At 40.7% G+C, this 27558-nt stretch overlaps 1 pseudogene; it reads right to left on the reverse strand.

Annotated features, from left to right (window-relative positions):
- Positions 1 to 21320: 21320 nt before the first annotated feature.
- On the reverse strand, positions 21321 to 22471 carry LOC129034605 (uncharacterized; annotated as a pseudogene).
- Positions 22472 to 27558: the final 5087 nt, after the last annotated feature.

The following is a 27558-nucleotide window of genomic DNA, read 5'->3' on the forward strand; positions in this document are numbered from 1 at the left end:
CTACTACCTACTATAAAAAGGCTATTTTCTGTGTAAGTCTCTATTAAATATTGCTTTCTGACAAACTAGATGTGTTAGCTTCTTTCTTTGGCCTCTCAGCTCCCTCAACCATTAGAGGCAGGTTTGCATATATCAGCTCACCACAGAAAACTCTTCCATAAATGGTGTTGGAAAAACTGGATAGCCACATGCAAAAGAAATTGTACCCTTGTCTTACACTGCACACAAAAATCAACACAAAATGGATTTAAAGACTTAAACATAAAACCTGAAACCATAAAATTCCTAGAAGAAAACATAAAGAAGAAGTTCCTTTCTTAACACTGGTCTTAGCAATGTTATTTTGGATATGACACCAAAGGCATAGGAAACAAGAGCTCAAGTTCTTGTCAAGGAGCTGACCAGCACCTGGTGAGACCAACTTCCCATGGAACCAGGAATTCCTTCCTCAGGAGGGAAAATTCAACATCTCATGACTTTGCTGGGTAGCAGCTGCCATTCCCAAACAACTTCCTGTATAGCTGCTGTTTTACTCCAGGCTGCTTGGTACCCAACCTCAATTCTTTATTCCCTGAACCCAGATCATTCCTCATACTTGCATTATGAGAAGGTAAGGTAGCACATGTGCATAGTTCATCCCCAGAAATGTAACTCCTATGTATCCAGAAGCTTCACCTGGCTCCAGCCTGCTCTCCTGGGGGTGATGAAAGAACAGGAAACTTTATGCCTATTTTCTTAAACTTCCACTCTATAAACTACCTACCCCGTGAAAAAGTTTATTTCTTAATCCCCTTCATGCAACACTGTGGTATTTATCTTCATTTACCTTGTCATGCCTCCTCATTGCCTGCACTTAAAAACTGAGAGGTTCCACATGAAAATCTGGATTTCCAATGTGTCTTAAAATAGCCTACATTCCCAAATGGCAGCAAACAGCTAGATCTCAAAAGCCAGTGGTCCACTATTTCTTGAATGTAAGCTTCAGCTGTCATTTAGCATCATGCTAAACCTGTGATTTACCTGACTGTAGAGTAAGAGGAATGTGAATTATTTCTTGGACTTGGAGCTCTACCCTATATTTACTCCCACACACACTCATTGTATTCCTGTCTGGTCCCTGTAGGTTGTGAATAAGTTGTAATGCTGATCTAAATCCACTAAGAGATGTAACCAGATTGTCTAAAGGGGAAAGTGGAGGAGTTTCTGTTTTGAGTGTAGGTGAAGGAGTCACCCTGAAGAATGGAAATGGGAGACAGTTCATGGTTTCCAAAGAGACAGACCTGTGAACTGTGAGAAGGGACATTGCCAGCAGACTTTGCAGCAGGCTGCCCTGAGAAGAAATTCCAGAGAGGTGATAGAGGACCAGCCTTGCACAAGGCATCACATGGAGCTAGGAGTGATGTCCAGAAGACATCCTGCAGGACTGCAGAAGTTGCTTTATGTAACCCAAAATAAAGAGCTATGAAAACCAACTAGCACTGGGCTTCCCACCCACAGCAGTGAGGCTTAAGGGATCTTTCATTGTGCCTTTGATGAATAAAGAGCTTGCCTATTCTTGTGCCAGATATCTTCCATTTGCCCCTCCAGAGCCACTCTCCTCTTTTCTCCATTTTGGTCACTGCTCCAGGGCAGCTTATTTATGGATGACATCAGAAAACTCCCAAGTCCTCTGAGTTCCAGTTGGGTTTGGTTAATGGGGTCTTCAGGTGATTCTGTGAAGGAGAGTAGGGGCTCTCTCCCTGCAAGATCATCTCAAGCTGGAGATGCCCCACCATCTAAAGATTACTGCTTTCCCCAAGGTGACTAAAGCTACACCAGTCTGTAAGTTCTGCATGCCTGAGGTTGGTAACAACTCTGCTGCTAGCCTCAGGTTATGACACCATGCCCTGCAGTTCCCCTCTACCATACCTTCATTAAACAGAGCATTTCAAATGGATGAAGAAACCCTCATTGGATTAGCCTGTTTCAAACACAGCATCTGTTTCCTGCTGGGACCTTGACGGATACAACCCCAATGTGATGGAACAGTTCACACCTGTCACACCACAAGAAACAGCATTACAGTGGTAGGAGTAGCAGGGCCGGGATCAGAAGCTGACCATTGAATGAGATTGTTCCCAGATCCAGAACAGATGTAGTTTCACCATGGATCAGAGAGCTTTGTAACCAGAAGCACACACTTGATTATAGCAGAAGTTATAAGTTATATTGGTATCAAAGCTGCTGCCTTTATATTTAAATTAAGCACTTCAAACATAGAACTCTATTCAATTAGAAGATTCAAATAGTAATTGCCAACTAAAGGAAAAAAAAAGAGGGAAACAGAAAAGGAGATATTTTATAGAGCGAGATAAAAACACACCAAACTACAAAGAAAAAGAGATGCAAAAAACACAGCACACAGAATTTGAGCTTTCTACTAGGACAGGGCCAGGGGTTCTCTGAGTTTGGCTGGCGAAAGGCTTCTATATAGCAGTTGTATGCTTTAAGGTGAAGCATGGGCTTCAAGGTGTTGTCTACTGCTGCATAGACCTCTTGTCCCCCAGATCCTGCATCCTTTGTAACCCTTAAGCAGATCATGCTGAATGTGGGTCACAAGGCAGGATCCAGACAGGTCAATACACACTTGGAAGAGGGAGCAAGAGAAGGGGTAGTTCCCTGTTTGTGACTGGAATACTTGAGAAGGGTCTAGGAACTTACCTAGCTTTCGGTTCAAAGACTATGGATGTGGCATAAGAAGACCGAAACCCTGTTTTCTACTTGGGTCCCTTTTCTTCAGATGTGGTGCCTCGAAGCCATAGCTTTACAGCTGTCCCTGCCTTTGTTCACACATTGGGCACCAGATCCTCTCTGTACAGTGGAAATCTTAAGGTCAGGTCTGTTAGTGTGGTGGAATGTTCACAAAAAGCATGGAAAGCTGTGTGTAATTGTGTGAGGGACTTGTTTTGTGTGAAGGTTTAAGAAATAGCTGGTATAAGATTTAGTCTTGGCCAGGTGTGGTGGCTCAAACCTGCAATCTCAGCACTTTGGGCGGATCGCTTGAGCTCAGGAGTTCAAACCCAGCCTGGGCAACATGACAAAACCCCGTCTCTACCAAATATACCAAAAAAAAAAAAAAAAAAAAACAGCCAGGCGTGGTGTGTACACCTGTCATCCCAGATACTTAGGAGGCTGAGGTGGGAGGATGGCTTGAGCCTGGGAGGCGGAGAATGCAATGAGCACAGATCATGCCACTGCACTCCATCCTGGGCTACAGAGCGAGACCCTGTCTCAGAAAAAAGAAAACAAAAAAAGATGTAGTCTCATGGAGGTCAATAGCCTGAGTAAGCTGAAAATAAAAAGTGGAACATCTGAGTCACGGTGCTAGTGCACAGTTTGGGCATTGTTCATGACTACTGGCTGGGGCTAGTGTACAGAGATAATATGTGGGCTTGGAACTGGAGCACTTCACATAGGACCCTCCAAATTCTAGAAAGGACTTGCAGTCACTATTCACAGATGAAATCATCCGATGACAATGGAGCCAATTCTCCTTGTTAGACCAGCCCCCTGGCTCCAAACTTCACAAAGAATTTACAACATTGTAACAGAATGTAACTGTATTCAACTCAGTGTGAATCACACTCATAACATTTGTGCTATGGTTAAATGATTAAAAGAATCCAACTTTTATGTTATTTAAGACAAAGCCTCCTGGAATTGGTTCAAAGGCTGGAATTAATTCAGGAGCTGGTCCATAACTTTGGAGATACATTTATCCATCATTTGCCATTGGTTACACATTGCCTCAGGGAACATTACCACCCCAAAACCCTCACTTCTGGGCTCCCCCTGTGTCCTATACTGTGTCATTGGAAAGCCCTAGAGCCAAAAGCAAAAGTCACACAATGCATGCTTGAGGCATGTTACTGTCAGTAAAATGCGAGTCAAAGACTGCCCAAATCCAGCTAGTTCCTCTATCTATAGCTCAAATCAGAAGTCCAGGAGGATGTACAGCTAGTTCCTCTATCTACAGCTCAAATCAGAAGTCCAAGAGTATGTAAGGTAAAGTAAAAGGGGTATCTGGTACACAAGGTATCTCCGGAAACTCAATTTATAATAAGAGGTATGCTTAACAAACAAGGAATTAGAGCAGAAAGAATTGAACAGTCTTGAGGTATATTTGGTCCTAACTGCAATAGACCTTGAAAAATTAGATGTGCTTTAGCGTAACACATACCTTTGTAAAAAACAGGATATTTTTGTCCATGAAATACAGTTTTTCTTTATTGATTGTTAGATAGTTGCATATTTTGGCTATATTGACTTTGCTTTTTTATTTTTACTTTTTGCATTTTTATTTAATAGATGATACATTCAAACATCAAAAAGTCCAAAATTAACTGTTTTAGAAACTAAACAGAACATCTACATATCCTGTGGCCCAGAAATTCCTCTTATAGATACATACCCAACAGGAATGTATACCTACATTACCAAAAGACATGTATGAGATTGTCCATCACAGTACTCTTTTCATAATAGCTCTGCCAAATGCTGGCTTCTGGAATATATCACCAAATTATCTGTTCAGAAGATAAAGCTGAGTTTACTGCTTAGCAAAGTAAAGGAGAGCATTATCTTTCAGAGTTTTAGTAGCATTTCAGGGTGGGGGAGGAAAATTATGAAGATTCAGGTTTGGCTTGTTGACCTCTGACCCAAACCTTCTACAAATTTATTGTTTATAAATTGTAGGGTGCTTCATGGTATAATTCAGTATTCATTCTAAAGGCCTAAGAAGGAGGTGAGCCAATGATGTAAATCTCAACCTGAGGACCAGAGATGAGAGGGAATGAGATGTCCCAGCTCAATGTAGAATGTGTGATTAGGGCTTAATAATATAAAGATATGAAAGTTTAGGATTGATGGACATAAGGAGGCAAGTATTTTGAGGTGAAGCTTTCTAAGATTCTTAGAAAGTACACCATCCTTTGGTGCTATCTATTTAAAAGTGGAACAGCCTGATATTTGTTTAAATGGGATTTTTCTAAGAGTCTTAACAATAAAGTTGTCTGCAACTTGTATCTACCTGGTCAAAGGTTTCCTGAAATATTTACATTAAAATAAACAGTAAATTTGTAGAAGGTTTAGGGCAGAGGTCAGCAAACTATGTCTGTGGGTCAAATCCAGCCTGTTTTTGTAAATAAAGTTTGGAACACTGCCAAATCCTGTCATTACATATGGACTATAACTGCTTTCCTGCAACACAGCCCTGTTATCTGATTCTACTGGCGGCCTGTGTCTTACATTATCTTTACAGCTTTAAAAGTTGTAGACAATGAATAGTAATGCAAATTACTCTTGCCTGTAGATACATAAATGAATTTTGTCAGCTGAAGATATAATTGATTATTGCCCTGTGGATATTGGTTAATTTTGCATCTATTAGCTAATTTATTTCAGCATTCCTAATTGCCTATATATGTGTCTCTTCTTGGATTCTGTTTGAAGTGGTTTCTTAAATATATATTTGTATTAGTTATGGTTCTCCAGAGAATCAACCAATAGGAGATATATATATATGTATGTGTATATACACACACACACACATATATATATATATCATGGATGTCAAAAAGTCCCATAATCTGATGTCTGCAAGCTGCAAAGCCCGAAAAGCTGGCAGCATAATTCAGTATTCATTCTGAAGGCCTGAGAACCAAGTGAGCCAATGATGCAAATCCCAATTAGAGGGCTAGAGAAGGTGGGATGAGATGAGATGAGATGAGATGAGATGAGATGAGATGGGATGAGATGTCCTAGCTCAAGCAGTTTAGGTAGGAAAAAAGGAACAAACTCCTTCTTCCTCTGCTTTTTCTTCTACGCAGGCCCTCAACAGATTGGAAGACGCCCAGACAGTTGGGGATGGCAATCTACTTTCTCAATCTACTGATTCAAATGCTAATCTCATCCAGAAACATCCTCACAGACATACCAAGAAATGATCTTTAATCTGGGCCAGTGAAATTGACACATAAAATTTAACCATCACAATATCTCACCAGTGTCCTCATTAATTGATGGGTTAAATAAAATCTTTGATGTGTGCATTTTATATGTGTATGGGAATTTTGATTTTGCCTTTTTTAGTGATTAATTTTTAACAGAAGTGGGCAGTCATGCATGGGGTTTTCAGTCACTGGGGAGCAAGTAGTGACCAGAGCACACCTGAGCAGACTGCTGAGGTGCAGGTAATGCTCTATTCCTAGATATGGGTGCTGATTACACAGATGAACACTTTTCAGCTATAGACTGAGGTTCTTTGCAATTTTCTGAATACATGTTGTACTTCAATGAAAAGCTCATTTTTAAATAAATATATAAATAAACAAAACATCAAAAGGTATCTAGAGAAATATCTCCCCCCAGCTGAGTTCCCACCTCAACATTAGCCACTGTTATTAGGTATTTTTATTTATCATTCCAGACTTTTTTAAAGGATATACAAGGAAATAAGAATACAGGTTCTTATTCCCTCAGCACTTTTTTGCACAAAAGATAGCATGAAAGATACAACATACACCCTGTTCTGGGCCTTTTATTTTTCTCTTCACAATGAATCTTGGAGATCTCTTCTTATCGGTACATGGAGCTCCTCCATTCTTTATTACAGCTCCATTGTATTTCATTAAATGGATGTGCCACACTTTATTTAACCAGCCCTCTCTATTGATGGGCATTTGGGTTGTTTCTAATCTTTTGCTCCACAGAAATATATTGAGCTCCCAGATAATAATAAGAAAAAGAAAGGAAGGGAGAGGAGAAAGAAAGATGGAAATCGGGAGTGAGAATGGGTTGTCAGTGGCACAAAGGCCTGAGCACTTGTGGGGGTAGGGAATGCCCAAGATTAGGGTGGGTAGCTGTGACACCAAAGACCAACTATTTTTCCTTTAAATTTTGCCCTCCACCAGCCTTGACATTTGACTTTTTTTAAGGTTACCTACTTTAACAAAAGGAAGTCAACACACACTGCCTTTTCTCCAAGGAGGCTGGATAGTTTGCATACATTGGACATACAGGAATTCATATAACAATGATTCAAATAGCGGTCTTCCTCAACTGTGATAAAAACAAGAAGAGCTGATTCCAAACAGCTAGTATTTTATTTCCAGGAATGAAATGCTAACAGTTTCCTGCTTACCACTTACCCTAAAGCAAAGAGAACCACTTACTCAGTGGGCCACAGGAGGCTGTGACTCCCAAAGTCACTGCCCAGCAGAATGACAAGCCCAATTTGCAATTCTCCCTTATTTTCCATCCCTCTGGGATTGAAATGCCTAGCTGCTTCTTCCTAATGAAAATTTATTTTATCAAGGAAGCACCATGTTCTTTCAGGTCTAGAGAAGCCCCCTATGAACTGGAAAAGACAAAAAATGATTGTTCTCATTTGCACAACTGCTTGGAAAGAAAATGAGATTACTGGCATCAAGGGAAAATTTAAATTTTTCCCCAGGCAAGAAGAATTGACTTTCTCTGCTCCAGGAGGAAGGTAGTTGAGAATTTACTGCACAACCTAGCTGGAAGAAAATAAGGAGCCTAATAAACCCAGGCAATTTAAGCACATACATGCACATGCATCCAGAAATTCTCTGTGCTGTAATTTATGCAAATGTGTTAATTCATAATTAAAAGGTAATTGGGATCACTTTAATGGCCTTTTCTTCCTCTTAGACTGCCTCAGTGGCAGACCCCTGTCACATCAATTGTGGGTGTTAATATATCAGTTCCAATGATTTTATTGTCTTAAAAATAACTTTGCTGCAGAGGCTGCCTTAGGGAGCTCAGTCTCCAAGGGGGAAGCTACATAACAGCCAGTCCATTCTGATCTCCCAGTTATTGACATGCAGAAAAAGAAACATTCACTTTTAATAATAGGGCTCTCTTTCATGCAAAGATAGTAGAGGTTTTCTAAGAATAAATAATTCATACTCCTCCAAGCTCTCTGAGAATAAATTTGTTCCTTTTCTGTTTTGTTTTTCTTCAAGATATGACATCTTAGGAAGAAGGGACTGGGGGAAAGAAAGCACTTTCTGCTTCTGTGGATATAAACACACAGTGTTTTATTCCCTAGTGCAACAAAACCTCAAGATCAACAGACAAGAGCTGAAAACCCTTTCCCACCAGACACAGTGCCATCTAAATGTTCTCTCAAAAGATAGCATCTCATAAACAGTTTCAACAAAAGGATGTCAGTTTTTCCTTTATGTGCATGCACAAAATCACTTTTCAGGAAAAAAAATGACCATTACCGAATCCATCATAAAATTAATTACATTTAGTTGATCACATTGGCTGGCTGGTTATAACTCTTGCTGTATTTTCAAAAAGTGTGTTTCATTTTATTTGTCATTAAAGGAAAAAATATTGTAGTTTTCCAATATACTGTCTATTGGTGGTTCTCAAACTTCAGTGTATGCCACAATTGCCAAAGAAATTTAACTAAATGCAGATTCCTTGGCATTGTCCCTCAAAATTCCTATTTACTTTTTCTGGTATAAGGTACAGATAATTCTGATTTACTTAAGCTATGGTTTTAGAAACACTACACTCTAATTCTAATTATTCATGTTAGTTCTCATGAAAATATTCACATTAATTCTAATGAAATATAATGTGACTTAATACTATATGTAAGAATTTCCTCCCTGACTTAATTTTGATATGAATAGGAGGCAGGGAAATACTGGTAGAAGGGGGCAGTTCCCCAGCAAAGGCCCCACCGTGGAGCCTGGAAACCCATGGCCCTAAATGGGAACAGGCATTTCTGTTTTCGCACCCAAATTTTGCCTTTTCCAAGACTATTCTGGCCTGCCATGCCCCTATCCTGTGTCCATATAAACTCCAAGCTCCAATGGCAAAGTGGCAGAATGGCATGACAGAGAAGTAGAGAATAGAAGGAGTGTCTGAACATCAGGAAGATTTTGGCTGGGGACGGTTGGAGAGAGATCAGCTGCAGGATGACGGAACTCCAGGGGAAGATCATCTTCCCACTCCATCCCCTTTCCAGGTCCCCATCCATCCCACTGAGAGCCTCCCCCAACACTCAATAAAATCCCCACATTCACCATCCTTCAAGTTCGTGTGACCTGATTCTCTCTGGATCCTGGACAAGGAGCTGGGTACCAAGAGGGCAGGGTGTAAAAGGCTGTCACCCTTACTCTCCACTGAGCTGGAATAGCCATCCATGGACAGCAACTGCTAAAAGAGCATTAAGTGTAATATATCCCTAGATGCTACACTGGGGCTGGAGCCCAAAAGTGCTCACCCCAGCTCCTGCTGCTGCCCATCTGCATGCGCCTACTCCCATAAGGGGTTTGAGCATGCAGTGGCCCAGCAAACAAGCCATATCCCTGTTGCAAGTCCCACAGCGGGGTCAGGGAACTCTCCCGTTTTAATTTCATTGGTAATTTCCTAAAATGGACTGTTGATTCCTATTTTCCTTTCAATGGATTGCTCTTTTGAGGAAATTACATATTTAGATTATCTAAATGATGCTGTAAAGCCATAATTCTTGACAAAACTGAAGCAGAGAAAGAAAAGTGCCACAAAACTGGGGAGACAAGAAGTTCATTGAAGAGTTGATAAAAGCTATGTGCCCCTTTCCAAGAAAAAAATAAGGCACATTCACACAAATTTTACACCATTTCAATAGGTTCACAGACCTCAGACTAGAGATTTCTATCCTAATGTGTTCATAAGTCACAAATTTAAAGGCAAATTCTTATTTGAGTTTAGGAATATGAAGGCAATATGTTCTGTCACACAGTGTGGCTACAACCAAATGTAGTATCATGGAAGCTTCATGAAACATGAGGCAGGTCTTCCAGTTCTAAGAAACATAAAAGACACTTGTTAACAAACATGCCACTTCCAAACTTTCTGATGTAAAATAAAGTTTAGCAGCTAATTACTTCCTGTAATTCATGGAAGTAGCCAGAGCTGATCATTTTAAATCCAAAAGTACAAGAATTTAAAAAGGAAAATGTTAAGAATGGGATAGAAACAGGATGTTTTTGTAGCTGATTTCTTATGTTCCTGAAATAAACCCCAAAATCTCTAATTTTGTTGATACCTTAGTACTGTGTAAAGCATTCTGTTATGCGTTGGTGGACTGCCTATTATATCATATTTCTACATGGACTGCCTATTATATCATATTTAATAATTCAGCAGAAGAGAAGAACACTAGCAAGGTCTAAGCAGAGCCAGAAATTCCATGAAGATATTAAGTTTGCTCATCGTATTTTATCTATCTGATTGCACAATTAGAGGAATGGTGAGATCATGTCTACAAAGCAAAGTGAGCCTCTCTAAAGAAAGATATTACAATAATGCAAAGCACTGCTTCACCATCTTAAAATGGAATATCATTGCCATCCATTTAAAAAGTTCTAGGAGAATTAAATAAACTGAGAGTTTTTAAAAAGACTTTGTCCAGAGGCAAGGATACATGAGGGACTATTAATCCAGACTGTGACCAGTTGCTTATTGTTTGTAAGAAACTGACACAAAATTTAGTGGCTTAAAGTAACAATTTGCTTATGCTTCTGTGGGTCAGTATTTTGGGCTGCATTCATCTGGAACAGTTTCAATCTATGCTCTATGTGGTGTCAACTGGGCTCACTCATCTGTCTGAGGCCTCAGCTGGAACAACGTGAATGATTGAGATGACTGAGCTGTCTGGGTCTCTCTCCACATGGTCTCTCATTCCCCCATAGACAGGGCTCCAAGAGGACTAAAACAAAACCTTCAAAGTCTCTTAAGGCCTCAGCTCAGATCTCACATAGTGTCACTTCCACTGTATTATGTTGATCAAAGGAAGCTACAAAGCCAGCCAACAGTGGGGAAATAAACTTTACCTCTTCCTAGGAAGAACTGCAAAAAATTTGTGGCTGTTTTTATCTAACAAAGATACTATTCCATAAAACTGTACTACATGCAATGCAAGATTTTTTTTAAATAGAAAAGAAAATGCATTTCATTAAGAAACTATTGACCTAAATGCTAAAGAATGATAAGTGGGTAAATGTACTTTGTGACAACTTGATGAGCTGTTGTATTTTGTTGGGGATAGGAGGTGAAGAAAGATAGATGGAATGCTAGATACATGATGTATCCATTTGGATAAATTATTCTGGTAAGTTCCAAAAGCCATAAGAAACTGTTGTCTCTAATTTTAATAACTATTGTTAAGTTGATGGATTAGCAAATATCATGCCAATATTAATATCTAAGATAAAATGGTTTTGTTTCAGCACTGATTGTGTGACATGAACCCATGCACTAATTAACTAGATCCAACTGTCAAATGACATCACATAGCTCTTTTAAAAGAAGAAATATGTTTCAAGTACATAAAGTGGGTTGTGATGTGGAATAACAAAAAATCTTTTCGCATGTATTCTACTATGTCTCCACTTTAAACAGAAGAAAAAATACAGAAAAAAGCAAATAGGAAATTTTAACAGACTTGTAGTTATGTGTATTCTAGTCCTAATATACCAGGAATTTGCTTCATGACATTACATAAAATAGAGATTCCTCCAACACAATTACAGTGGCAGTAGATAATATCTGTATAGTTCTTCCAGTTTTAATATTACTACATACACAACTATGCACATATAAGCATAGATGCATATACACATAAACATACATGCAGATAGAGAAAGAGAAAGAACTTTCAGAAAATAATATTGTCTTTGAGAAAAACACAATTAAGGAATTCACTTTTTGTTACTGTTCTTGGCCCTTTATTCCCAAACAAATTACTCACTAAATACTTATAACTCTAAATCTTTCATTTTAGCAAAAACCTTTGATATTCCATTTATGCTATCACAGTAGGCTTCTTTTAAAGAGTTCTTCTTAACAAATATTTTTTAAAATAGTTCTAAATTGGATTGTCCCACCATGACAACATCATAAAAACTAAATTTTAGAATTATAGAAATGGAAGGATCTAGTTTTACTTTGTTTTTTTGCCATTAAAATGTATACTAACATAGCTTGCATTGAGTGTTCTATTTACAGATATTTCAAACCATTTCTTAATGTTGTTTATATATATTTAGAACACTTCTATAAAAATTGAAGGCTAATGTTATTGTACCAATTTTCCTTATAGAAAAATTGAGTAATAAATTGGTGGAGAACTTGCTGCCATGTTCTTGTAAACAGATGATGGATTAACAGATGACAGCCCAGATAATGGGAAATTTTAATCAGATTCAACATACTTCTTGCAAAGACAGGCAAACTTTTTCGAGTCTAGAAATGTACTTTGGTAGGCTGACAAGCTGTAAATAAAACATGATTAACAGAGATTTTGGCTATCAGCTGTGACAGAGTATTAGAGAACTGACTTACCCTCCTACCTGAAACAATAAAAAAAGCAGACAAAATACATAAAACAAAAATTTTAAGACATTGAACGTCAGGCAATATAAGACAATGATTCCTGAGAGAAGAAAAACAAAAGAGGTATACCCTAGATATCCCGACTAATTGACTAGAGAGAGATTCTAGGATATAACACATGGAGGAGGAATCCAAAAGGAATCCAGAGGTATCCCTGTATTGAGGAAATAGACCTTGAAATCCAGGGAGGCCAAGACTACTACAGTTTGTGGAGCAGAATACCAGAAAAGAGACAACTTCACAGACAACTACAGAAATCTGCAAAGGATCCCATTTGGATTTTCAGAGTAGTATTGGTGAGTCTGTAAGTGTAAGAAAACTACTTGAAGCTACAGAAAAAAGCAAAACCCAAAAGAAACAAAAGGAACAATCTTTGGAGATCACACAGCTCAGAAATAGTCTCTGTTCCTCAGCCAGAGTGGAAATTCACTTAATCCATGAGTTACTTTAGAATATCAGAAGATATTGCCTCAACAGTGGGCCAAAAAATAGTTGCAAACTAAATGCAGCTGTGGTCCTACCTAACAAAGCTCAAAAGCAAGCCTAGATGGATCAAACTATTTTTAAATTTTTTAATTACATTCCAAAAGAAAGCTCAAAAATATGTATTAATTTTTCAAAAATATTCAACATTCACCAAGGTAAACTCAAAATGTCTGGCACCTAATCAAAAATTACCAGACATGAAAAGAGGCAGGACAATGTGATTCACAATGAGGAAAAAAATAAGTCAAGCAAAACTGAACCAGAAATGACAATGTTGGTAGAATACAGACAAGTACATTAAATTATTATCAGTCTATTCCATATTTTCAAAAAGTCAGATAAAAACTTACACATGTAAATAAAGATATTTGAGAAATTCTAAAAAAACAAATTAAACTTCTAGAGAAAAAAATATAGTGACTGAGGGGAAAAATACATTGAAATGTGATTAACAGCAGCTTAGATGTTGCAGAAGAAAAAATGACTGAACTTGGAGACATGGCAAGAAAAACTATTAGAAATAAAGCATGAAGAAAAGAGATTTTTTTTTCTAAATGAACAAAACAATAGTGAGTTGTGAAAGAACTACATTCAATTGGAGTCCCCAGAAGAGGTGAGCTAAAGGAATTGGAAAAATATCCTTTAAAATAATGGGTGAATTTATGCCATGATTGGTGAAAACTATAAACCCACAGATCTAAGGAGCTCCATGGACCCCAAGCCTAATAACATGGAAAAAATTACACTGTGGTATACCATAATTAAATTTCTTTAAAACTGTGGAAAAGAAAACAATCTTAAAAGCAGCCAGAATAAAAATAATCATTATGGAAGAGAAAAAAAAATGAGTGTGGGCTTCTCTTCAGAAACAATGCAAGCCAGAAAATAATGGAGCAATATACACAAAGTACTGAAAGAAAAATAAAGTCAACCCAGAATTCTATATGCAGCAATAAAGGCAAAACAAAAAATTTTCAGACTGACAAAACCTGAAAGAATTCACCAAAAAATCTTCACTACAATGAATATTAAAGAAAACTATTCAAGCAGAGGAAAGTGACACCAAATAGAAATCTGGATCTACACAATGGAATGAGGAGTGACAGTAAATATGAAGATTTCTTTTCTTAGTTTTTAAAAATCTTAAAATACTTGACACATTAAAACAAAAATGATTACAATGTTTTGTGGAGTTTATAACATATGTATAAGTAAAATGAATGACAGTGATAACACAAAGGCCAGGAGCCTGGAAATGAAAGCATATTGTAAAAAGATTCCTTTTTTTTTTTTTTTTTTTGAGACAGTCTCATTGTGTTGCCCATGCTGAAGTGCAATGGCACAAACTCGGCTCACTGCAACTTCTGCCTCCTGGGTTCAAGGGATTCTCCTGCCTCACCCTCCCAAGTAGCTGGGATTACAGAAGTGCACTACCACGCCCAGCTAATTTTTTGTATCTTTAGTAGAGACAGGGTTCCACCACATTAGCCAGGCTGGTCTCAAACTCCTGACCTCGTGATCCACCCACCTTGGCCTCCCAAAGTGCTGGGATTACAGGCATGAGCCACCACATCCATCCCAAAGGTTCTTATACATACATGCAGTGGTATGATGACACTTGAAGGTAGACTGAAACAATTTTAAGATGTATACTATAAACTATGTAGCAACCACTAAAAATATAAAACTAAGAGTTAGAGCTAGTAAGCCAATAAAGGAGATAAAATGGATTCATTAAAAACACACAATCCAAAAGAAGACAAAAAGAACAAAGAGCAAATGGAACAAAGAGAAAATAAATAGCAAGATAGATTTTGAAACCACCTTTGCAAAATTTATAACTGAGAAAATCATGGTAGTGGAAAAGATCTAACTCCATCTTGCTTCTAACCATCAAGTTGTCCTTGTTCATTCCTGGGCCTAGGTCGAACTTTGGAGGAACTTAGTTTACAGTTTAACTTTGAAACAAAGATGATAACAACCATTTCTCAAAACAAATCCTCCTCCTGCTTGGGGATTAGACTGCCTTTGCAGGACTAACAAATTAGCCATAAGCTTAGAAATTATGGTTTAGGAGTCATGCAGCTGGAGGCTGCAAGATTCTGAACCTCCCCAAATTGCTTCTGGGAATAATATTGTTACTGGGGGGCCCTTGCTCCCAGAGCTCCCAAGATGGTGGTGGGCTGCTTCCAAGATGGTGGCAAGCCTCTTGTTCTCTGACCTGGGGTTCTTAGCCTCATGGATTCCATGGAATGGAATCTTGGGCTATGCAGTGAGTGTTATAGCTCTATTAGAAGCTGTGGGTCACCGAAGAGAATTGTGGAACCCAGTGGCTAGTGTTCAGCTTGATTAGGGCACTTAACCATGCAGGAACAATGGTGAGCCTTTAGCCCAATTGGGAGCAGCAATGGGTGCCTCACTGAATCAGGAGCACAGCAGACACCCTGCTGGATCTGGAGGGGTGGAAGTCAGTGGCAGGTCTGCAATGGTGGCAAACAGCAGTGGTGCATGGCAAGCAAAAGCTCAGTTCAAGCCGTAACAAACACAGACCAGAAGAGTGTGCAGTTGCAAGATTTTAATAGAGTGAAAACAGAGCTCCTGTACAAAGGGAGGGGACCCAAAGGGGGTAGCCATTGCTGGCTCTAATGCCTGGGTTTATATCCTGATCATTGTCCCTCCCCCTGTGCTCTCAGTCGATAGATGATTGGTTATTTCTTTACCTCCTTTTTTTGCCTAATTAGCATTTTAGTAAGCTCTCTTTACTACCTGATTGGTGGGGTGTGAGATAAGTTGCAAGCCTTGTGTTTAAAGGTGGATGCAGTCACCTTCCCAGCTAGGCTTAGGGATTCTTAGCCTAGGAAATCCAGCTAGTCCTGTCTCTCAGTCCCCCGTCTCAACAAGAAAACCCAAGTGCTACTGGGGAGGTTAGCTGACGACCGCTGTAACTGCTTCCTGCTGAATTGGGGTGTAGTAGGGGTTGTGCAGTTGGGATTTCCTTGGGAGGAATGACTTTGATGTCATTAATATTGGAGCATGGGCCAACAGGCCACTCCAGGGGTCCATGGTAGATCTTAGTCATGGACTGCATTTGGGGCTCCATTTGAAGAACACTTGTAGTTTTACAGCTTTGATTCTGGAAGAGACAAACTTAACAAAGAGGTTAAAGATACAGGGTCCAAAGAGGAGTAACAATATTATAGCTGCTAGAGGTCCTAAGAAGGGGAGAATCCAGGGCATCCATTGGCTGAGGAGGCCCCAGTGTCTGGTGTTTTGAAGCTCCTCTGCTCTATGTTGTATTCGATCTTGAATTTCTTTAACTTTCTCAGTGATTATTCTGGATTGATTAACATAATAACAACATTCTTCCCCTACAAATAAATAGGTTCCCCCTCTTTCAGCAGTTAGCAAGTCTAAAGTTCTTTGATTTTGAAGGACTGCTGTTGCTAGGGAGTTAAGTTGATCTTGCAAGGTGACCAGTGAGTCGGCGACCCGTTCCACGTCACCATTTAGTTCTTGAGATAGTTTACAGTAGAACTGAGTAGAGGTTTTGATACCACCAATGCCAGTACCTAGTCTGTCTAGCACTCCTGCTCCAATAACAGAAGAAAGAATTGGTACTCTTTTGTTGCGGGGCTTAGGTATGACATAATTGTATAAATCTTGTTCAGTGTAGATGATCATGGGGGTACTAAGAATGAGAGGAAGCACATAGATTCTGGAGAGCCATTCAAACAATGATAGACTGAGTTACCACAAACAAAATATATTCCTGAGGATAGGCAGACTATTCGTGTGGGAGGAGTTACGCACCTGATGCATTGGGAGTTGGTTGTGTCTATAGTATTGCTAAATTTTACACAGGTGAGGTTTGAGGTATGGGTTATCTCCAGATTGGAAACAAGAGGTCCTACTAAAACAGAAGTGGTATTTATTTCTGTGCTGAAGTTGTTCCATTGTTCAGGTACAGGGATTGAAATGTATGGCCTGAAGCACAAGGGGAGGCACATCCAATAGTTAGTAGGGTTTTGGGCCAAGGCCTCATGGAGCCCAATGAGGGTGGTATTAAATAGGCTTACCAGGCAAGTATGAGTACAGAGGGTTTCATGTAGTTTTGAGAGCTCTAGCCCTTTTTTAGGGGCTAGGCGTGCTATGTACCCAGGTCAGTTGGGAGATTACTTCCTTTACATGTTTTTCTCTTGCCTGATCTTGAACTCCACCCCCATCAGATATACCAATACGGGTCAAGTAAGTCCAACAGACAGTGGCTCCAAGTCCTCCAGGACAACCAGGATTAACCATTTTCCCTGTCCAATAATGAGTATTTGCATGCATGCAAAGAGTGGCAGCGTTATAGCAGTTGCGGGGCATACAGGTGTGGGTGGTGAAGGTGGGGTTTTACTTAGAAAAACTCCTAAATGATGGGGCATTAATATTTCTGGGAAGCCACATTCTCCATAGAAGCTCTTGGTAAGGGGAGCTACTGGTCATACAGTGGCATGGAGCGGGTTCAGTGAGAGTGAAAGGGTGTAAGAGAACAGTAAAGAGAAAAATATGATAAGGGAGGGCCATGGGGATTTATGATTTTCATTACTTTCCTCATGGTTGTTGCTTGAAGAGCAGGCACAGACTCTCTAGAGGTTCACAGCAATAGCTAGTGTTGTCTCCTGGATTTTCAGGTTCCTTTGGCAGTATCCAGGGTTTGACTTGAGTATCCAAGACTCCACTCCAGCCCCCTTAACCATGGTTGGGGTAGATAAAATGATGGTAGGGTCCTTCCCAGGATGTATCTAGGGATGGGGAATTAGAGGGAAGGGACTTGACTAATATCATGTCACCAAGGTGGAATAATTCCTTTCCCTCCTCTCGGGGACAGGTTCCTTGTAATGTTTTAAGAACTTGTTGATATTTGGCTAAGAAGGTGATGGCTGTCTCTCAGTCAAGCACAAGGTCATTGGTTAGGAAGGGCCATCCATACAGCATTTCGTATGAGCTAAGTCCTGCTTTTTGGGGAGAGTTTCAGATTCTTAGTAAGGCTATAGGCAACAGAGCAGGCCACGCAAGGTGGGTTTCCTGGGTTAGCTTTTTTAGATGTCATTTGAGTGTTTCATTCATTTTCTCAACTTTCCCTAAGGATTGTGGCCTCCAGGCACAGTGTAAGTGATATTGTATGCCTAACACCTGGGATACTCCCTGGGTTACTGTTGCCTTGAAAGTGGGGCCATTGTCACTCTGTAAGCCTTGGGAAGTCTGAATCTGGGAAGTATTTCATGAACTAGTACCTTTATTATCTCTCGGGCCTTTTCTGTCCTACAGGGGAAGGCCTCTCCCCAACCAGTAAAAGTATCTAGCCAAACTAGTAGACACTGAAATCCTGAGATTTGGGCATGTGGGTAAAATCCAGTTGCCTGTCTTCTCCTGGGTAATGACCTGTTCTTTGTTCTCCTGAAGGAGCTTGGTGATAAGGCAGGTGATTGTTTCTTTGGCACACTTCACAGGCCCTGACTATCTGCTTGATAGTTTTGAAAAGGCCTGTTCCAGTAAATAATGATTTGGCCATCTGATGGGTGCTATCAATGCCTAAGTGAAAGGTTTGGTGAAGGGTTTTAAGTAATTTCTATTGGTTAGCTGCAGGCAAAAGTATTTGTCCTTCTTCAGTGGCTAGCCATCCTGAGGGGAGGAAACTATGTCCTTGTGAGGTTCCCCATTCTATTTCTCCTGCGGAGTACTGGGGCTTGGTTTCCCAGAGGGGATTACCCCATACTAGGGGTCCTTCTATAAGGATTTCTAATGAAGTGTCCTACCTTGTGGCTCTCTTGGCTTCAATATCCACTTGGCGGTTCCCTTCTATTTCCCTTTCCTCTCCGATGACCCCAGCTGTGTAAGACTGCCACCTCTTTAGGTTTCTGTACAGCCAATAATAATCTCCTAATGGCTTCCTGATGTTTGATAGGTGTTCCCTCAGAAGTTAGGAATTCCCTTTCTCTCTGTATTGCTGCATGGGCATGGAGGACTAGGTAAGCATACTTAGATTCTGTATATATATTTACCCTTTTTCCTTCTCCTAATTCTAGTGCCTGAGTGAGGGCTATTAGTTCTGCCAGCTGAACGCTAGTTCCTGGAGTGAGGGGATTACTTTCAAGTATTCCATTATCACTGGCCACTGTGTACACCACTTTTCAAAGTCCTTTTTCTACAAAAGAACTTCCATTAGTATACAAGTTGAGGTCAGGATCAGTCAAGAGAACCTCTAGAAGGTCCCCTCAAGCAGTGTAGCTTTGAGCAATTACTTGTTGACAGTTATGTTCTATCTTTTCTTCATTGTTTGGAAGAAATGTGACTGGGTTAAGAGTCGCACAAGTGTGCAGTCACAGCACTGGCCCTTCAAATAATAGAGCCTGATATTTAAGCAAACAGTTGTCTGACAGCCACAAGTCTCCTTTAGCAGTGAGTATGCCGTTCACATCATGAGATGTCCACACAGTAAAATCTCCTCCCTGTATTATTTTAACTGTTTCAGATACTAAGACTGCTACTGCTGCCACTACCCATAAACAATGAAGCCAACTCTTTGCCACCACATTAACTTCCTTACTCAGGTATGCCATGGGTTGCAAGCTCATCCCTTGAACCTGTGCAAGGACTCCTAGAGCTATTCCTGTTTTTTCTGCGACATATAAAGAAAAGTCTTGCCCCATTGGCAAGCTTAACACTGGGGCTTGGGTTAGGGCCTCCTTTAGGGCCCAGAAAGCCACTTCTGCTTCAGCTGTCCATCTTACTAAATGGGTAGTGGCTTTCTGAGTTTCCTTAATTAATGTATATAATGGCCTGGCTATTTCGCCGTACCTGGGAATCCATATTCAGCAGAAGCCTATTATGCCAAGGAACTCTCTTAGTTGCTTTAGGGTTTTGGGATGAGGATAAGCCAGTATAGGCTAGATACATTCCTCACTGAGGGCCCTGGTGCCTTTGGATAACTTTAGCCCTAAGTATTTAACCTGCTGTGAGCAGAGCTGAGCCTTTGGTTTGGAAATCTTGTAGCCACAGGTGGCAAGGAAATTTAAGAGCGCTTGGGTGGCTTGATGGCACAAGGTTTCTAAACAGGGGGCTAAAAGTAAATCATCCATATACCAAAGGACAAGAGTGTCCAGGTAGGAGAACTGGCTCAAGTCTTGGACTAATGCCTGGCCAAATAGATGGGGACTATCCTTGAACCCTTGGGGTAAAACAGTCCAGGTAAGTTGAGATGTTGGGTTCAAAGGATCTTCAAAGGCAAACAAGAATTGAGAGTCCGGATGTACAGGGATGCAGAAAAAGGCATCCTTAAGGTCCAGTAGTGTAAACCACTCTGCTTCCTCTGGTATTTGGGAAAGCAGAGTATAAGGGTTAGGTACAGCTGGGTATAGAGGGAAAACAGCCTCATTGATAATCCTGAGATAGTGTACTAACCTCCACTCTCCGTTGGGTTTCTGTACTTCTAAAATTGAAGTATTGCAGGGGCTATTGCATGGTTTTACTAAGCCTTGGGCTTTTAGATCCTTAACAATCTTTTGGAGTCCTTGTTGGGCCTCTGGTCTAAGGGGGTACTGCCTTTGGTAGGGAAAGGAGGTGGAATCCTTTAGTTTAACTTGAACAGGATGGGCATTCTTTGCTCATCCATATTGTCCTTCTGTTGCCCAGACTTCAGGATTAATTCCTTCCTCAAGCAGGGGACAACAAACGGGTGTTCCTTCTCCTATGTTCAGGTATATAATGGCCCCTGCTTTTGCTAGAGTGTCTCTCCCTAACAAGGGAGTGGGGCTTTCAGTCATAATTAGAAAAGAATGTGAAAAGAGTAAAGTTCCCCAGTCACAACTTAGTGGCTGGGAGAAGTATCTAGTGACTGGCTGTCCTGGGACCCCTTGGATAGTGACAGATCTGGGGGGACAGTTGTCCAGGAAAGGAGAGTAAGACTGAGAAGGCTGCACCAGTGTCCAGGAGACAGTTAACTTCCTGGCCCTCAATGGTCAAGCATACCCGGGGCTCTGTGAGGGTGATGGCATGGGCTGGCACTTGCCCTGGGCACCCTTAGTCCTGCTGCTGGATCATCTGGTTTGTTGTTTCTGATTCAGAGGACCTTTGTCCTCTGGGGCAGTTGGCCTTCTAGAGATTGCTTTGACTTAAGGGGCATGGACGAGTGGGTGGCTTATTTCTATTTGGACAATCTTTTTTAAAGTGTCCTTGTAGACTGCACTGGAAGCAAGCCCTATTAGGCATTTGATTTGCCCAGCTCTTCCCTTTTCCAGAGCCTCCAAAGGCCACTTGCCTGAGGGCCATGACTAAAGCAGTGGCCTTTTTTTTAATCCCATTTGTCCCACTCTGCCTACTCCTCCTGATCTCTATGATAAAAATCCAAGGTTGCCAAGTTCAATAGGGTTCCTAAGTTTTGATCCGGGCCTAAGGTGGACTTTTGAAGTTTTTTTTCTAGTGTTTGCAGCTGACTGAGTTATAAACTTACCCTTTAAGATTAGTTGGCCTTCAATAGAGTCAGGTAACAGAGAGGTATGCTTTCTCAATACCTCCCTTAGTCTCTCCAGAAAGGCGGTAGGAGTTTGTTCCTTTCACTGTGTTATAGTGGACATCATTGAATAATTCATAGGCTTCTTCTTAGTTTTCCTTAGTCCATCTAGCATGCAAGTTAGCAAATGTCTGCAGCACCAATCTCCATGTTCTGATTCTGTGTCCCAATAAGGGTCTACACTGGGAACTCCCTGCTGACCTGTGGGGAATCGTTCTCTTTCCTCTGTTGTCATCCTATCATTGACCTGACTGGGATACCAGAGATCGCCAAACTCTGGGGCTGCAGTTATGGTGGCACTTCTCTCATTTGGGGTTAGTGCCTGATTTAGCAGTAACATTATATCTCCCCATGTCAGATCAGAGGATTGTCCTAACCCTTGTAAAACATCAATATAGCCATCAGGGTTATCTGAGAATTTACCTAGGTCTATTTTAATTTGCTTCAAGTCTGAGAGAGAAAAAGGTACATGTACTCTGGCTGGGCCAAATTCTCCCCCCACTGCTTGGAAGGGGCATAATTGGGGAATATTGGCACTCTTTGATTCATTGTCTACCCCTTTGTCTATCTCTTTTGGGACCATTTGGGTTGAAGGGGGGGTACTTATTAGTTGGGGAAGGAGTTGGGGGGATGCTGAGGTAAGGAGGTAGACTCTGAGGGCTTCCTGTAGGGCACAGATCACACTTTTTACATAATTGTGAGTTGTCTCTTAATGAAAAGAAAGTTTGCACATATGGCACTTCACTCCATTTGCCTTCTTTTCTACAAAAGAGGTCTAGCTGTAAGATAGTGTTATAATTTATACTTCCGTCGGAAGGCCAGGTTTCTCCCCCTTGAAGAGGATATTGTGGCCAGGCAGGTACTGCCAAAGAATATAAGTCATTTCTTTCTTAGCGTCTGAGGGTAAAATTGGTCCCATTTCTCCAGAATACATCTTAGGGGCATTTTTGCCTTGGGGGGAACATTTCCCATCTGAAAAAAGAACATAGGGATGCCAGCACCCCTAGTCATTTTCCAATAACCATTAGTCATAGAGTGACCTCTATGGTCCTAATGCTGGTCCTAATGCTTATTCCTTTCCAGGGTGCGTAACCACCCATGGACATCTGCTTATCGGATTAGTTACGCTCACCAATGTAGCAGTCCCGCACCCCTTTTCCCGCCTTTATTGACCACAAAGAAAAGGGTCTGGGCTGCTGGATTTTAGTGGTCCTTTACCAGCAAGCCCAACATTGACTTTATGCTATGGGTTAAGTCCTAGAGCAGGGCTGGGTTCCTGAGTATTTCATAACAACCCAGTTGCCTCATCAAGATGCATTCCCATAAACAACATTTCTTATGCAAATTCATTTCAGAGAGGGTATAGGTAAACTTTTGAGTCAGGATTGAGATAGAGTTTTTTGATTCTGTAAGTACTTTAAGGCTTGGCTGAGTGCAAACAGCTCAAACTTCTGAGCAGACCAATTATTAGGCAATTCTCATAACTCTGCTTCCACAAGAGTCTCCCTATCAATTACTGAATATCCATTGTGGTTTTTTTCTCAGTCACCTGGGAGGAACCATCTATCTCCTGTCCTCAAGGGAGTTCCTCCTAGGTCTGGTTGGCCCTTTGTATGGTAATTAAGATTTAAATCCCCTGTTGGAAATCTGCTGGGTTAAGGGAATTTTCAGTGGTTAATGTTAAATCACTTTTTTCTAACAGAATAGCCACATACTTTAAGATTTAAGTTAGTAAGCTACCTTTTTGCTTTTTTGACTTGGGACAATTCTGAACTGGTGAGGTGTCATCACAATGAAGTTTCCTCTAAAAGTTATTTTTCTACTTTCTTCTGTTAGCAAAGCAGTTGCTGCTACAGATTGAATGCATTTGGACCATCTGTGGGTTACTGGGTTAAGGATTTTTTATAGGAAGGCTACGGGTTGTCAGTGGTCTCAGTGTTTTCAGGCTATGCCCTTGTTTACACTGACAAAAAGTAGTATTGGAGTGTTATAGGGTCATGGAGAAGACCTTCAATTATCAATTATAGGCTTTAAATTTACCCTGGCTTTTAAAGGAATAGGGCATACTGGATTTTTTTCTTTACTACTTCTATCTTTCTCTTTCTTTCTCACTCTGACTCCCTCCTTGTCCCTCTCTCTCTCTCCCCCCTGTCTCTCTCTCTGTCTCTCTCTTTTATCCTAGCCCTTTACAAACTTGGGGCCCTGGCAAGGGTGGTGGGGAACAGGTCCCACATAACTCCCCATGTCGAGAGCTGTATACCTAAATTGGGAGGGACACCAGGGACAAGACTCTTTGGGCTCATAGCCTAGGGGCCCAAGGATACAACGTAGAGCTTCCTTAGATCCCTTTGGAGATACAACTTGCTAGAGGAAATGAAAGTCTGAACCATTAGTACCTACAAGGCAGGAATCAGAGGAAGTAGATTCAGAGGTAAGGAGAATTTGAGGGCTACACTTTCAAGAAAGTCATGGTCAGGACCCAGGAGGTATGGGTCAGAAGGAAAGGTAGGGGCCCATGCATGGGCGACTGTTGAATAGAGACTTCTGGCTGTGCCATGATCTCAACTGGCTAATGCCAGGAGTTCGGGACAACAGCTTTCTGCCTCTAGTCTGCCCTTGGCTTCCCCAGGAAAAATGAAAGTGGAAGCTGGTTCCAGGAAGACCAACACTCCCAATGCAGAAGGGTTGGGGGTTGTTAGAAAGTCCTTCCCCAGACAGTCTCACACCTTAAGTCTCACACAGTCTTAAGTCTGGTGGCCACATTAATCATTTTTAACTGGCCGACAGGTGCCCAGTATTTTCCTCCAATTCTAAGGAAGGATAGGACAGAATAGCAAGCAAAAGTGGTCCAATATTACTCACCACTTTGGAGGTCCCTTCATGGTCACCAAAATGTTACTGGGGGGGGTCCTTGTTCCCAGAGCTCCCAAGATGGTGGTGGGCTGCTTCCAAGATGGCGGCAAGCCTCTTGTTCTCTGACTGGGAGTTCTTGGCCTCATGGATTCCAAGGAATGGAATCTTGGGCCATGCAGTGAGTGTTATAGCTCTATTAGAAGCTGTGGGTCACAGAAGAGATCCGTGGAACCCAGCAACTAATGTTCAGCTCGATTAGGATGAACCCGGGCACTTAGCTGTGCAGGAACAATGGTGAGCCTTTAGCCTGATCGGGAGCAGCAATGGGTGCCTCACTGGATTAGCAGCACAGTGGACACCCTGCCAGATCTGGCGGGGTGGAAGTCAGCAGTGGGTCTGCAACGGCAGCAAACAGCAGTGGTGCGTGGTGAGTGAAAGCTCAGCTGGAGCCATACCAAACATGGACCAGAAGAGTGTGCAGTTGCAAGATTTAATAGAGTGAAAACAGAGCTCCCATACAAAGGGAGGGGACCCAAAATGGGTAGCCACTGCTGGCTTGAATGCCTGGGTTTATATCCTGATCATTGTCCCTCCCCCTGTGCTCTCAGTCGATAGATGATTGGCTATTTCTTTACCTCCTTTTTTTGCCTAATTACCATTTTAGTGAGCTCTCTTTACTACCTGATTGGTGGGATGTGGGCTAAGTTGCAAGTCCGGTGTTTAAAGGCAGATGCGGTTACCCTCCCAGCTAGGCTTAGGGATTCTTAGTTGGCCTAGGAAATCCAGCTAGTCCTGTCTCTCAATATCACTATTGTAAAGCCTAAAATTGGTGCCTGAGATATTTTCCACACCCTGTACTCGATGAATTAGCTGGCACCACCCAGATCAATAGACTGGCTCATCTGGTCGTTTGGCCCTTACCCAGGAACTGACTCAGTGTAAGAAGGCAGCTTTGACTCCCTATGATTTCATCTCTGACCCGACTAATCAGCATTCCCCACTTTCTGACCCCTTACCTACCAAATTATCCTTAAAAACCTTGATCCCTGTGTTTTCCAGGAGTCTGATTTGAGTAATAGTAAAACTCCAGTCTCCTGTACAGCCAGTTCTACATGAATTAAACTCTTTCTCTATTACAATTCATCTGTCTTGATAAATCTGTCTAGGCAGCAGGCAAGAAGAACCCACTGGGAGATTACAATTTTAAGTCAACCATATCAATAATCATATTAAATGTAAATGGTTTAAACACCCCAATTAAAAGGCAGAAATAGTCAGACTGCATTTTTTAAAATGTAAAACCCAATTATATGATTGTTATTAGAAACCTGCTTTAAAAATAAGAACACAGATAGGTTAAAATAATTGAAAAGTATGTACAAAGCTATACTAGTCAAATATCATTAACAGGCCAACTGAAACTTCATCAAAGAAGCCTTTGTTATTTGTGTGTATGAAAGCCCGATATCCTAGATGCTTCTTTTTTTAAGTTCTAGAACTATGTTTTAAGATGGTAATTACACTGTCTTGCACACTGTTTCCCCTGGGCGGTGGTTAGAGAATGGAAGTTGAAACTGGGAGATGGAAATGTCTCTCTATTTTATTTCTTTTCTTTCTGTTCTTTTTTCTGTTGACTGAACAGTAAAAGAAAACAGCAACATAATCTTGAGCTCTTTTTGCTTGGTGCACCAGCCACATTATTGATCTTGTATCACAGTTTATATAAAGCAACGTTAGCTTCAGTGACTCCCAGCCTTCCTCCAAATAGATGGCTATTATGTATGAAGACCGATGCCTACAAAGGTAAATTTAAGAGAAAATAATGTTTTAAGTTCATTCTGTTTTCTTTTCTGCTCCATTTCTCTCATAAAGAAATAATAGCTAACTCAATTAGATTGTTTCATTATGCTAGATTGTTGAATATTACCTAGTTTACTCAAAGATTTTTGTCAAATTATCTTTTGAGGAAAGTTGGTTCTGTGCATGGATGAAGTGTCACTAAAAAAAGCTAAATGAATACATATTCAAAAGCAGGACCTACGTTTCAGTTAGCTACAGTTTTTCTTCCTATTTTGTGACCGAAGATTTATAATTTTTTCTAAAATTGGATAAGTAGGGAGTGAGGGCAAAGGCAAGAAATGAAATAGCAGAAGAAACTAGATGTGTTCTGGGTTACAGCAAAGCTGGAGTGGAGGTATGAGATCCCTATGTGTCTGAATTTGTTTGAAGAGAAGTGGAGGTAGGACAAGGGAATGAATTCTAGAATCTTAACTTCAGATGCAAGCAATAAGAAATGGCAAAGGGAGAATGATTTGTCCATTACGTGAATTCATATAACTATTAGTTCTGGCTAGTGCAACCAGACAACAGAGCATGTTAAATTTGAGGGAAGGATTTGGAGGTAAAGTGCAAGAGGTGAATACATTTGAAAAGAAGATTTAGACCACTGAACTGCAGCTCCCAAATTAACCCCAAGAACATCAAAAGCATAATCTCTCTGGCACCCAGCATAGGCTAAAGAGCTTTAGTTTCTTTCTAGAACCAATTGGATTTGACCCAGTGATTTACCCATTTGACTCACAAGCTGAGAAGAATATACTGCACAGGTAGCTCTCCTTTGTGGGCATTCAGACCACCAGACTAAGAGAAGGAATACCAATAACAAGGGTACATTTTTTTAAAAAAAGTTTAAAATAAACTTTTTATAAAATCTTCTTTGAAAACTCCAGATGCATTGCTAACATCATCCAGTACAGCTAACTCATATTTGCTATTCAAGGGCAACTTGTCAATTCTCATAATAATTAGACAACAGTCAACACATAGGCCCTGTATTAGCGGAACAAAACATCATTGAATTATCTGAACACTTAAGACTAACATTTTGCAGCATCACAGAACTGATCTGTGTGTGAGTTGGGGAGGAGTGTTCATGATGAGAAGAAATTTTTCATTGTTTGGAATTCCACTGAATACGAGATTGCCATATTATTCTTGTTCTCTGGTTGAAAACACATAGGAAGCCTAGATGATAGGAGGCCAGTGTATCATATGAATCTGAGAAGATCTATATTCTTCCACAAACAAAATGTCAGCTTTGAATAAAAACAGAACTAACTCTCATGTCTTCATTTTGATCTTCAATGCTATATAATCTGCCATGTGGCAGGTCTCGACCCAGCATTGGAGCTAAAGGAAGTTAAGAA

This window comes from Pongo pygmaeus, chromosome 3 (assembly GCF_028885625.2).
Source record: "Pongo pygmaeus isolate AG05252 chromosome 3, NHGRI_mPonPyg2-v2.0_pri, whole genome shotgun sequence".
Classification (NCBI taxonomy): domain Eukaryota; kingdom Metazoa; phylum Chordata; class Mammalia; order Primates; family Hominidae; genus Pongo; species Pongo pygmaeus.